The sequence below is a fragment of the Chelonia mydas genome, chromosome 7, assembly GCF_015237465.2.
Source record: "Chelonia mydas isolate rCheMyd1 chromosome 7, rCheMyd1.pri.v2, whole genome shotgun sequence".
Classification (NCBI taxonomy): Eukaryota; Metazoa; Chordata; order Testudines; family Cheloniidae; genus Chelonia; species Chelonia mydas.
In genome coordinates this window covers 22,766,838-22,779,699 of record NC_057853.1, presented here as the reverse complement: position 1 = coordinate 22,779,699, position 12,862 = coordinate 22,766,838, and the positions used below count along the sequence as shown (strand labels likewise).

General features: G+C 40.2%; 1 protein-coding gene across 1 annotated transcript in view; it reads right to left on the bottom strand.

Moving 5' to 3' along the window:
• Positions 1 to 12,862, bottom strand: part of EEFSEC (eukaryotic elongation factor, selenocysteine-tRNA specific) — a 186,981-nt gene that overhangs the window by 95,230 nt on the left and 78,889 nt on the right.

The window sequence follows — 12,862 nt, the reverse complement described above, 5'->3', positions numbered from 1 at the left end:
TCTACTGGCATCTAACACCCTGGTATTTAGCACAGTATATTACTAACAAGTCAGTGGTCTGGCATCAGGAAAGTATTTTATATCCAATTTATTTGTCTGTGTTTATCTGCTGCTACTTCAACACGATCAGAAGTCATCATCTCCTCAGCAAATTCATTTCCTTCTAAAAGTAACTTAATACCTAAAATAGAATAGGGTATAATGGGATAGCTGGAATCCCGTCAACAGAGTTTCTGATACTGAGCAGTCTTTGACAACTCTAGTGGCATGTTAGTCTGAGACCCCAAGCCAACCTAAATTTTTGTATATGTACAAAATTCCTGGCACCTCCTCAGAGAAGAACATAGCACTAAAGAGAGAAAAGACATGAGATACACATTCCAACATATCTGAAGGCACATGGTTCTCTTTAAGGTTCCTTCTCCCTGGCATACTGTTCTATGTTATACTCCAGGATATTCACGGGAAATTTTTATTTTACAAAACTTATGGACTCCAATCCATTTACATTAAAGTCTCCAGTGTTGCCTTGTGACAGGACTGTTGTTTCACAGGCACAATTGGTCATTTCTTCTGGTCCTGGTAAAATACAATCTTCTATTTTCCCTACTCCTCATTCCAATGCTTTCATTTTGAGTGGCTGTGGTATATTTGCAGATTCCCTGTGTTCTAAAGACTTTAATTTATTGACTGCTACTCTCTACAAGAAGGACCAATCTCAGCTGGAAAAAACACTCCCCTTACTGTCTCCTGAGAGCTTCATAGAATAAAATTGGCTTGATTTGTAAGAGTATATTTTCTTTCCCCATTCACTATTTAAGTAATCTGCTGTTGTCTCATGTACTAACTACATATTGTACATCAGGACAAAAACCCACCTCCAGTGTTGCTCATTACACCAGACATGTCACACAGAGAACTCACTGGGCTCTAAAAAGAACATAAAAAAAACACAACTACTAGAGTGAAGAGCCAGCAGGGACATAGTTAGGGCCCTACCAAATTCACAGCCATGAAAAACACATCATGGACCGTGAAATCTGGTCTTTTGTGTGCTTTTATCCTTACAGATTTCACAGGGAAGACCAGCATTTGTCAAATTGGGGGTCCTGACCCAAAAGGGAGTTGCAGGGCAGTCACAAGGTTATTTTAGAGGGTTCACAGCATTGCCACCCTTACTTCTGCACTGCCCTCAGAAGCTGAATGGCCGGAGAATGGCGGCTGTTGGCCAGGCACCCATCTCTGAAGGCGTTGCCCCGCCAGCAGCAGCACAGAAGTAAGAGTGGCAATATCATACCATGCCACCCCTTACTTCTGCTTTGCTGCCTTCAGAGCTGAGTGGCCAGAGAGTGGTGGCTGCTGACTGAGGGCCCAGCTCTGCAGACAGCAACGCAGAAGTAAGGGTGGCAGTACCATACCATGCCATCTTTACTTCTGTGCTGCTGCAGGCAGTGGCTATGCCTTCAGAGCTGGGCTCCCAACCAGCAGCTGCCACTCTCCAGGGAGTGCTGTCACCAGCAGTAGTGCAGATGTAAGGATAGCAGTACCGCAACCCCTCCTACAATAGCCTCGCGACCCGCTCACAACTCCTTTTTGAGTCATGACCCCTACAATTACAACACCATAAAATTTCATGTTTAAATAGCTGAAATCATGAAATTAACAACTTTTAAAATCCTATGACCGTGAAATTGACCAAAATGGACCGTGAATTTGGTGGGGCCTAGACATAGTTAAACAAATATCAGGCACCAGAGTAAAAAAATTAGAGATCCCAATGCCTCATGAAAAATTTGTTTAGAGACCATCCCATTTCTATCTCATTTTTCTGTATCTGTCTTCCCCATTGAAAAATAATTACTCCTGTCATCTGCTTGTAAACAGGATCTTCGTTTTCAAAGAGAAAATTTTCTCCTGTTGTTGATTTTTACCATGTGAGCACAGCAAGCAGAAAGGTCATCTCTTATACCGTTCTTTTGCATTGTCTATTGCATATCCTGTATTCAGAAGATATTAAAAACCAGGTGGACTCAGGTTCTAAAAATGGGCCCACTTTGTTCCATCAGTAAATATAAGATCAAAGGCAGGGCTACTACCAAGTCTGAAAAATTCACTAAATTTATATTACAAAATAAAGTAACTTACATGTTTGTCCTGGATAAAGGCTGGTTGGCCAAATAAAGTGTTAGACATTTATTCCTGTGACATCCCTTCATTAGGGTAAGAAAGAAAATCCAACTTTCTTTTGTGGTATATGTTTCTATGCTAATTTTTGTGACTATGAAGAGCTTGGGAGTTTGTAGTTTCAATTTAGTCAGTTGTAATGGAAAATCTCTATCTAGGCATTTTATATAATGGTTATCACTGTGCTATCTGGGCGAGCTTGCATATTATGCCAATGGGTATTCTAAACACAGGCACTCTAGTACTGCTATTTCTTTCCTTACATCATAAGGAGGTACTAATCATTATTAATACAGTATTATTACAGGAATGCTAAGGTGAAGAAATGAATCTTGCATATTATTCTGACAATACATGTTACTGTCACAGACAGAAGATGACAGATTCATGTGATGAGCTGGAGGAGACTTAGGAAACAAAGCTAGTTTTCATGCAAATTTACCTAGCAATAACAAGAAAGAATAAAATATACAAATAAAATATATTTGATCGCCTATTATTGTCAAATACTAAAATTCATCTTAATAGCTCTGTCTGAGCAAGGACTGAGTAGGAGCCTCAGCATTTGGATCATAGACTTTTCACCAATTCACAGATGTGAGAGGAGTTTTACACTATGTAGGGTCAAGGGTCAACCAAGCAAAATGCAGTTTGTATTGTTTTGATTTTTAAAAGCGTGATCAAATGAAGGTTTCTACATGGATGACCAAGGAAGAACAAAAAGTGACATTCCCTTCCCTTATCCTGGTTACTGAAATCTTGCCAATGCCTTCAGCAGTTGAGCTTTACATATTAAAAATGTGATAGTAGCTCATTGCCCTACCAAACCCATTTGTATTAATGTTACAGCCACAGCAAGAATGTACTGTGAAAGATACATTTACCATATAGGTTACCTTTCCAATTACCATTCAACCATTTAAATAGGATTTCTGCTCAAATGTTATGTGTACGTGCATGTGGGTCTGCTCTCAATCGAATTATACTGAGAACAATTCTACCTGATAAATAAAAAGCAGATCAAAAATAACATTTGGAAAGCAAATTCTTTTTTTAAAAGCTAATGAACTGGCAGCAGTAATACTTAAGCAAACAAGCTCTGCGAACAGAAAACAGCTATCTTTTGCTTTCTAGTTACCATGAAGTTTAAACTGAAGGCACTTTGATAGAAGCTTGTAGCTCTTGTAACAGTGCCCAGCAGTTGATAACTAACATGGTTTCAATCTAACGTTGGATTGTGGTTTCCCCAGTCCCAAGAAAATGACACTTAGTCATTTCCCCAGACAACAGGTTCAATCTCCCCCTTGAGTGGGGAAAAAATTCATTAAACAAAATCAGTTAGGTTCCTTCCTTGATGGCCTAGGAGCAGCAGCAGAGTGGGCCCAATCTATACATTTGCCAAGGGACAGAGGGCGTGCTAGATGGTTCAACACACAGTTATACATACATGGAAATGGAGAACAGTCCCACAGAAAGGACTTTTTGAATCCTCTGAAAACAGATTCTAGATAACTGGAGACAGAAGGTCTATTAACTACCTGACCAGAAAATCCTATATATCAATCACTTACCAACAATTCCAGCTGCAGACTACGTCAGAACAAGTTTCACAATGCTAGCACAGCCAGGCATATTTCAGGCAAGATGCTGTACCACCATCCTTGGCCCTTCGTCCCTCACACACATATACAAACAACTCAACTAAAGTAACTCCATTCTGATCTGAAACATTGCCTACCCAGAGTTTTTATTCCATGGTCACTTTGATATCTCCTAATATACCAGGTCTCTCATGCCTCTCCCAAGCAGAGACCAACATACTACCAAATTGTTTCAAGTTGCAAATTGGTCTCACCAACATGGAAAAATGTTCACTAGAGATTAAGTTTAGATGATCCCATGTTTCACTTTCAACTGAAACCCAATTGAAATTTGATCCCAGATCTCCAAAAGTCCAAAGCTATGGTAATGCTTTGCACCACCTAGCTCCAAAGACCTATTTTGGGTCAACTGCACCACAGAAGTACTTCACGATGTCAAATGAATTAATCTCAGAGTGTTAACCCATCAGATAAACTGGAAGAAAGCAGATGGGGCATGGAAGTACTATTGACGTTAAAACCAATCCCGGAGAACTGTCCTCTCTCCAGCCAGAAAGCACCTATCCATGCACCAGATCTCCTGCATAATTCTTTTATTATACTCTAAGTGGACAGAAGCATTGCAGAAATGAGGCACTTATCCCTAAACTGGGGGAAAGGAAGGAATTCACATCTTCTGAATAACCCTTTCTGGCCAAGGGGCTTTGAAGGAGTTTATGTCCAGTCTTCCTTGGCTGGAACTGGGTACCCAGAATATGTATCACCTCAAAAAATTGCAAATGAGTTTTCAAATTTAGCATTTGAAGAGTTAATTAAATGGCACTAGGCAAGCCACTTTCCCCTCATAAAGGATCACATTAAACACATATAAGCTCCAGCTATGTAACGTATGGTTTGTATTAGCGATGTTCAGGTTGGCTGCTCTCCCTCTGGCTTTCTTCCCTTCCCCTCTACCAAGGGGTGGGGTGGGAGCGGGGGTGGGGGAATGAACATCCCTATATACATCTAGCTCCCTCTCTTCTGTGTCTTTTCCCTGGTCCTGAATAAAATGAACCCTAAAATTCTGAGCCCTAACTCACCCAAATCGCACCTGTTCTGTAAGAACACTTCATACAAACAACTGCCAATAGGAACAGAAATGCTGTATATTAGTTATTAGGTACAGATGTTGCAGAGAACAGGAAAAAATATAGAGGTTTTCCAGTGCCAATTCGAAGTCGAAGGCATTAATTTAAAATTGTTTTTTCAAAAATTAAAGAGAGACTATAGGAATGGCAACTACGTTAAGCTTGAAAAAAAAAATGAACTGAAACATCTGAGATATTAAGATTCAGAATCAGTAACATTAAATACACGTAAAAAAATAGTGGAACTGATTTCTAAAGAAGCTGAGCACCTGCTGTTCCTACTAATATGAATGTGATTTGTGGGTGCTCAGCCCTTTTAAAAGATCAGGCCAAATATATTTGAAAGGCCATCTGAAGGTGTCAAGGGTCCTTCCCCACTCTGAACTCTAGGGTACAGATGTGTGGACCCACATGAAAGACCCACTAAGCTTATTCTTACCAGCTTAGATTAAAACTTCCCCAAGGCACAGATTTCTTTCTTGTCTTGGGAACCAGCTTAGGTTAAAAACCTGGTACACTGCCACCACCAAGCGATTTAACAACGAATCCGGGAAGAGACCACTTGGAGACGTCTTCCCCCAAAATATCCCCCCAAGCCCTACACCCTCTTTCCTGGGGAGGCTTGAGAATAAACAAGATGAGCACAAACTAGTGTTGGATTTTTAAGACCCAAAAAACCCAGTCAGATTCATAAAAAACAGAACTTTATGACAGGTTTCAGAGTAGCAGCTGTGTTAGCCTGTATTCGCAAAAAGAAAAGGAGTACTTGTGGCACCTTAGAGACTAACAAATGTATTTGAGCATAAGCTCCACTGAATGGATCCGATGAAGTGAGCTGTAGCTCACGAAAGCTTATGCTCAAATACATTTGTTAGTCTCTAAGGTGCCACAAGTACTACTTTTCTTTTTTTGAGAACTTTATTAGAAGAACAAAACAAAGATAAAAGAAACACTCTATAAGATTAGAATGGAAGATCATCTCACAGGCAGTCAGATTCAAAACATAGAGAATCCCTCCAGGCAAAACCTTAAGTTACAAAACGACACAAAAACAAGAATACACATTTCCTCCAGCACAGCGAATTTACAAACCAAAACAAAGAAAACCTAACACATTCTCTAGCTAGATTACTTACTAACTTTACAGGAGTTGGAGAGCTTGCATCCTTGATCTGTTCCCAGCAAAGATATCACACAGACAGACCAAAGCCTTTTTCCCCCCTCTCCAGATTTGAAAGTATCTTGTCCCCTCATTGGTCATTTTGGGTCAGGTGCCAGCGAGGTTACCGTAGCTTCTTAACCCTTTACAGGTGAAAGGATTTTGCCTCTGGCCAGGAGGGATTTTATAGCACTGTATACAGAAATGTGGTTACCCTTCCCTTTATATTTATGACAGAAAGTCTTAAGGTCAAGCCCTTACTCCACTACTTAACCACACAAAAATAGAGCTCATAAGCCCTTTTCACATTCAACAACTGATGGTATCCTAAGCCACTGAAGTAGAATATTTACCATCATAGGCCAAACCATACACATTTTACTTATATAAAAGCAAGCAGGATATGACCTGATGTGAGCAATTCTTTTTGGAAAGGGAGTGAAGGAAAAAACTCTTAGAAACCCTACCTCAGTAAGTGACCAATACAAATATTTAAGCTTAAGTGTATTTGTAATTTTAAAGAATATGTTTGAGTTACTGACTTGGGATTTAAAGATTAAAAAAAAAAAATTATATAAGCTACCCATAGGATGGTCACCAAGACACAATTATAGTCATCTACTAAATTCACCTCACTAAAATGTTGTGGGTTTTTTTTTAGATTTTCTGAATTATCCTATTTCTGTTTATAGCATTTCAATTAAAAAAAGAAGGTTGCCTGAAATCTACATTAAAATGTTGTAATGAGGAGTTCTAGCAAAACTTCAAAGAAAAAAGAACCCCAGCAGGCTCTACAAACAAGGCACATCAAGAAAACATCATTTGCCCTCTGAATAGGACATCTCAGACTAATTATACTTTTATTTTTTTTATTAATAGTTTCATTTTTAAAGCAGGTAAATAGCTTTTCTTATGACTGTAAGCTCTTTGGGGCAGGGAACACGTCTAGTTTTGACGCACCTATCACAGTGATTATTCTGATCAGGCTCTCTAGCAACTATTATAATATAAACATACAATTATAAAAGCTAGGCTAAGAGAACATCAAGGTTGCAAAGTCAAGCACTCAAAAAGATCGGAAATGCCAGAATTAAGGTTGCGCTTTGGGAGAAAGGATTAAAATTCAAAATGATCTTGACAAACTAGAAAAATGGTCTGTAACTAAACAGGATGAAATTCAATAAGGACAAATGCAAAGTACTCCACTTAGGAAAGAACAAATCAACTGCACAAATACAAAATGGGAAATGACTGCCTAGGAAGGAATATTGCAGCAAGGATTTGGGAGTTATAGTGGATCACAAACTAAATATGAATCATCAATGTAATACTGTTTCAAAAAAATGAAAATCATTCTGGTATGTATTAGCAATAGTGTTGTTAGCAAGACACAAGGAGTACTCTAATCAGCACTTTTAAGGCCTCAACTGGAGTAGTGTGTCCAGTTCTGGGAAAGATGTGGACAAACTAGGGAAAGTCTGGAGGAGAGCAACAAAAACAATTAAAAGGTCTAGAAAACAAGACCGATGTGGAAAGGCCAGTACATAAAAGATTGTTATAAGAGAGGAGGGTGATAATTTGTTCTTCTTAACCACTGAGGACAGGACAAGAAGTAAGGGGCTTAAATTGCAGCAAGAGAGATTTAGGTCAGACATTAGGAAAAACTTCCTAACTGTAAGGATAGTTAAGCACTGGAACAAACTGCCTATGGAGGTTGTGGACTCTCCATTATGGGAGGTTTTAAAGAACAAGTTAGACAGATACCTGTCAGGGATGGTCGAGATAATACTTATTCCTGCCTCAGTGCAGTGGAGTGGACTAGATGACCTATCAAGGTCCCTTCCAGACCTACATTTCTATGATTCTGTGATTAATGTTTGTGAAGCACTCAGATACTATACTGATGAGCGCCACAGAAAAGCCCCTGAGGAAATTCATCATTTCAGAGAAGGGTCTGAATAGTGTCCAGTAAAACAAGACTTATGGCCTTTAGATCCATTACAAAGATCTCTGCCACTTGAACTAAAGTAGTAAATAACAGCAATAGTCAACCTTCATGTGGACAAGCCATGAGAGGGAGATGAGACACACACTCTGCTAGTGGATTTCACGGCTATTTGCTAACAGCAGAGGAATGGTGAGACTCAAGAACCTTGGTTTCCATCCTAGGTTCTGAAAGGGAATGTGTTCTAGTGATCACAGATCCTTCTGCCCCTGTCACCTTCAGTCTGTCCCAGTGCTGTCTCTAACACACCATTCCCCCCAGCTTCTCATCTCCCATCCCAGTCCCAGTGATTTTGCACAGCCAGTTCCAATCTCTGCCAACTTGCCCACGTCCCACACCCCACCCATCCAGACTCCTTGTCCCAATCTCTCCCAAAGGCTGTCAAGGGGACTCAAGAACATGCTTAAAATTAAGTACATGCTTAAATGCTTTTCTGAATCAAGGTCCTAGTTCTGGCCTCATCTGTGTCCCTCTGCATTACCTCGTTGCTGTTGGTCCAAGAGCCTTCTCATCAAATGGAACTACTCCGGTAGCAAGGGTCTACTCAATGCTTATAAGAAGAGTTAGACAAGGAATAAGAAAAGTAATAAAGAAAAAAGAAGAAAAGAAAAGCACCAGTCTACTGTCAGCAGAATATGTAATGTCTTGCTGAGTGCGCAGCTCTATTAAGAGAGAAGTCTGGGACATTTCTCCCTCACTTGCATTTCTCGTAAAAGCAGCTCTCACTATTTAAACCCATAACATACTTTTTTACATGGTTACCCCCACGGCCTCTGGTTTACTCATTGTGCCCTTTTGGATACCCTTTTTTTCTTTTCTTTTCTTTTTTTTTTTTAAGACTCCAGACTTTCTAGTACTTCATACCAGGCACATTGCTGAGGTTTCACAAACAGAAAATAAAATGTTCTCATACTGGTGTACAAGCATTGGTAAATAATTAAATTGATCAGTTAATTAACATTTCAAAGCATTTCAAGATGCAGAGATGAAAAACACCACAGAATGGCAAAGTATTATAAATTTAATACATACACTCTAATGGAGGTACTAAGGTCTCAGGTATTCAGTTTGCATTGATAGTCATCAATAACCCCATAAAATGGCAGTGGTTTAGCAAAGCAGACATTTAGCAGGACTAAGATGATGCATGCTGTGGTTTCACAAGGAGCATAAATGTTACTGATTGATTGAGACCAAACCCACTTTGCTTGGGACTAACACTCTCCATGAATTCACCTCATCTTATCTCTTTGACCTTGTATCCACTTCCTGTACACTCCCTTGTCTACCCACTGCACTCCTGACTTGTCCTCCTCTCTGGCCCTTTGTGGGGGCTCTTCACAATTTAGGGGCAAAGGGAGAGAAGGTGGTTCATAATGCCTTTACTGGAACACCTTCCTGCCTCCAACCAACTTCACTTTAAAAGGGATATTAAAATAGTATCTTCCTTATCTTGACAAATTACCTTATCTATGTTACTTTCTCAGCAGGATTTCCATTGAGCCTGTAATTGTTGAATCTAAGCAAAAGCCTTAAGATTAACAACACTGAAAAAAATTAAAAACCAATATAATTTGCAAAATTTTTCTGTTTTCTTTTTGCCTTTAGTTTAGCTTAGACATTGAAATTAGACTCATCAGTGCTTACAGTTTAGACAGCTCATAGTAATTTTCACTTTCTAATTCTCCTGAACTAACCCACTGCTACATGGGGAAGTTTCAACACCCTCCAAAAAAAGAAAAATATTTCTATTAAATTTAAATAATTATGAAATACAAAGCTAAAAGTTGGGCCTAAACTATTTGACAGTGTTCTTTCAAAAGACTGCTGAAGACAGCTGAGGTCCAAGGCCCAGAGATGGAAAACAAGAGACGTGAGTTCTTTTCCTGGGTCTGCTCTTCCTCACGTTTGACCCTGGGCACGTAAAAACAGCAGCATGCCTCAGTTTTCCTATCAGTGCAGTGAGGCTAAGGATACTCACCCACCTTTATAAAAGTACTTCACAATTTATTAACTAGAATATGCTAAACAAAGACTAAGGACTTGTCTATATCAACATTTAGGTTGCACATGGCAGGCTACTGAAGGGTAGAGTCACACACCAGCTTGCTGCGAACTAAATGAAATGGTTCTGTACACCAGTTTTCAAACTTTTCTTTCTGAAGACCCAGTTGAAGAAAATTGTTGATGCCCATGACCCAACTGAGCTGGGGGTGAGGGTTTTGGGGTGTGGGTAGGGCTCAGGGCTGAGGCAGAGAGTTGAGGTGCAGGGGTGAGGGCTGCAGGGTGGGGCCGGGAATGAGTGGTTCAGGGTGTGGGAGGGAGCTTTGGGCTGGGGAAGGGGGTTAGGGTGTGGGAGGGGGTCAGGGCTCTGGGATGGGCTGTGCCCCGGACGCAGTCAGCAGCAGGTCCGGCTCCTAGGCAGAGGTGCGCAAATGGTTCCATGAGACTCGCTCACAGGCACCGTGCCTCTCTCGCCCAGCTCCCACTGGCCGGGAGTGCGGAGCCAGTGCTCGGGGCGAAGGCAGCACACAGAGCCTCATGGCGCCCCCGCCTAGGAGCCAGACCTGCTGCTGCTGCTTCCGGGGCACAGTGCAGTGTCGGAACAGGGAGGTACTAGCCTGCTTTAGCCGGGCAGCACCACCGACAGGACTTTTAACAGCCCAGTCAGCGGTGCTGACCAGAGCCGCCGCGACCCAGTGCCTTACATTCCGTGACACGGTACTGGGTTGTGACCTGCAGTTTGAAAACCACTGCTGTACACAAGCCTAAGTATTAGTAATATTGAAATCTTGAATTTGTAACCATCTCTTCGCTTTAACCTAAATTCTCATAGTAAAGTATACTTACAACAATATGTCAAAACATATGTTTTACTAACTAACATCAGTCCTAAAGTGAATGGATAATTACAAATAAGAACCTCACTACCCAGCCCCAGAACCTGTTTTTATAAAGGTAGTAGCAGAAATGTCACATTATATAAACAAATGCAGTTTGTAAACTGGGAGGAGGTGGATTTTAGAGACCACTGGAGTAATCCCAAAGGATTCAGAATCAGAATTCTGCCAATATTATGTTTTCACAGCAGAAATCCTAGGTTCATGCTCTTCAAAGTGAATCAAATGCTATCAAACAAATGGTACTAAATTGCCTGGATAGAGAATAGTTTGCTGTGTCAAAGCTTTTTGCCAAACACATATATATAATTTTTCTCTTTGCGGTATAATCAACCCCAGATGGCAATTTACATAGGCACTTTAGTAGGTAAAGGAATCCATACGCTGTTGGCATTCTCAGCCTCAATCAGAGAAAGCATGGGCGTTGGAGAATGTCACTGTTTATTTTTAATTGCTGTGTCCCTCCTTTGTGCAGGTTCAAGCGGTCAGAGATGTCGAAGTCCATTAGTAGAATTAGAAAGTGATGCCACTTTTTTTGGTGAGAGGGTTCCTCAAATTTAAAAAAGCAGCTGGTTTGCAATGTCCCCAAATGCCCAGTGGGCATCAACTGTCAATCTCAGTTATCATAGGGTCGGGGCAAAGAAAGGTCAGTAAACCACAGTGTGCTGTGAAATGTGCTTCCTCCATTACCTTGTAGGCCTGCGAAAGTTTTCACCTTTAGTAGGGATACTACCCCAACTCTGTGTGGGACAAGCAAGGCATAGGATGACTCGCCTCTCTTTTCTGTGCCTCAGTTCCCCTCTCTGTAAAATGCGAATAACGTCACTGACTTACCTCATGACCTGTCGATGGTACAATATGAGTTCCAACACTGCCCATTACTTTACAGAATAAGAAGAGACAGGTTCTGCCTTCATGAAGCTTTACCTAAGCAAGCTAGTAAGAGGATTAATTCATCAGTGTTTGTAAAGTGCTAAGCCTAATATGTACGTTGCTATATGCTGTATATGCAAACTGTTTTGTCTTCTCCTTCCCTAACTTCATTTTCTCCCCACAATCTCACCATAGTTGGTGCAAAAGCCACCTCCTCTGCAGCTCCTTATGTGTGGAAAAGATTCCTTCCCCTTACATCGCTGCAGAACAGACTTCATCTCTTTCCAAATCTCATTTTAAATTATCTCTTACCTATTTCACCTAATAAATATGAGGAAAATAATCTGCAATACGTAAATTATTTAATACACTTTGCCTTTTTTGTTTACATATTGTCACAAACAGAGCACATAATTCTCAAATGCATTCATCCAAAATTATTCTCAAGATTCTTGAGCCAATAATTCTTGGCCTGTAGTTCATCCAAATTGCAAATCTTACAATCAAATATATCAATGTGTATATTCAATTGTAAAATTTGTAATTTGAACTGTTCTTCAATCAGCACAGCACAAATTGCAAATTTAAGGAAAAATATACAATTCAACATTCATTTTTGACAAATAGCCAAACTATGTATAAATTCTTAGCAAGCATTTGGACTAGAAAAAGATTGTGCAGTAAAATATGCAAAGTAAATGTGAAAGGGTCACTAACAAATTAAGTTTCATTTCTGAACATGAAGAAATAATTTGTGGAATTATTTCCTCCTACTATTCACTCAGCTCCCCCTCTGAATAGCTCACTCTCTCTGTGTTATTTATTATATCCCTATAACTCTATTGCATAACTCTGTTAGCAGAGACAGTTTATAGGAAAGATACTATTTAAAATAGTATTCTGGTCTACCACTAAAGATCAGAACTCCTTGCCCAGTCCCTCACTGGACCAGAATGCCTGGGGAGAACTGAGAAAGCAGCATGCTCCATCTGTGTGGGTGTGAGCTCCTCCTA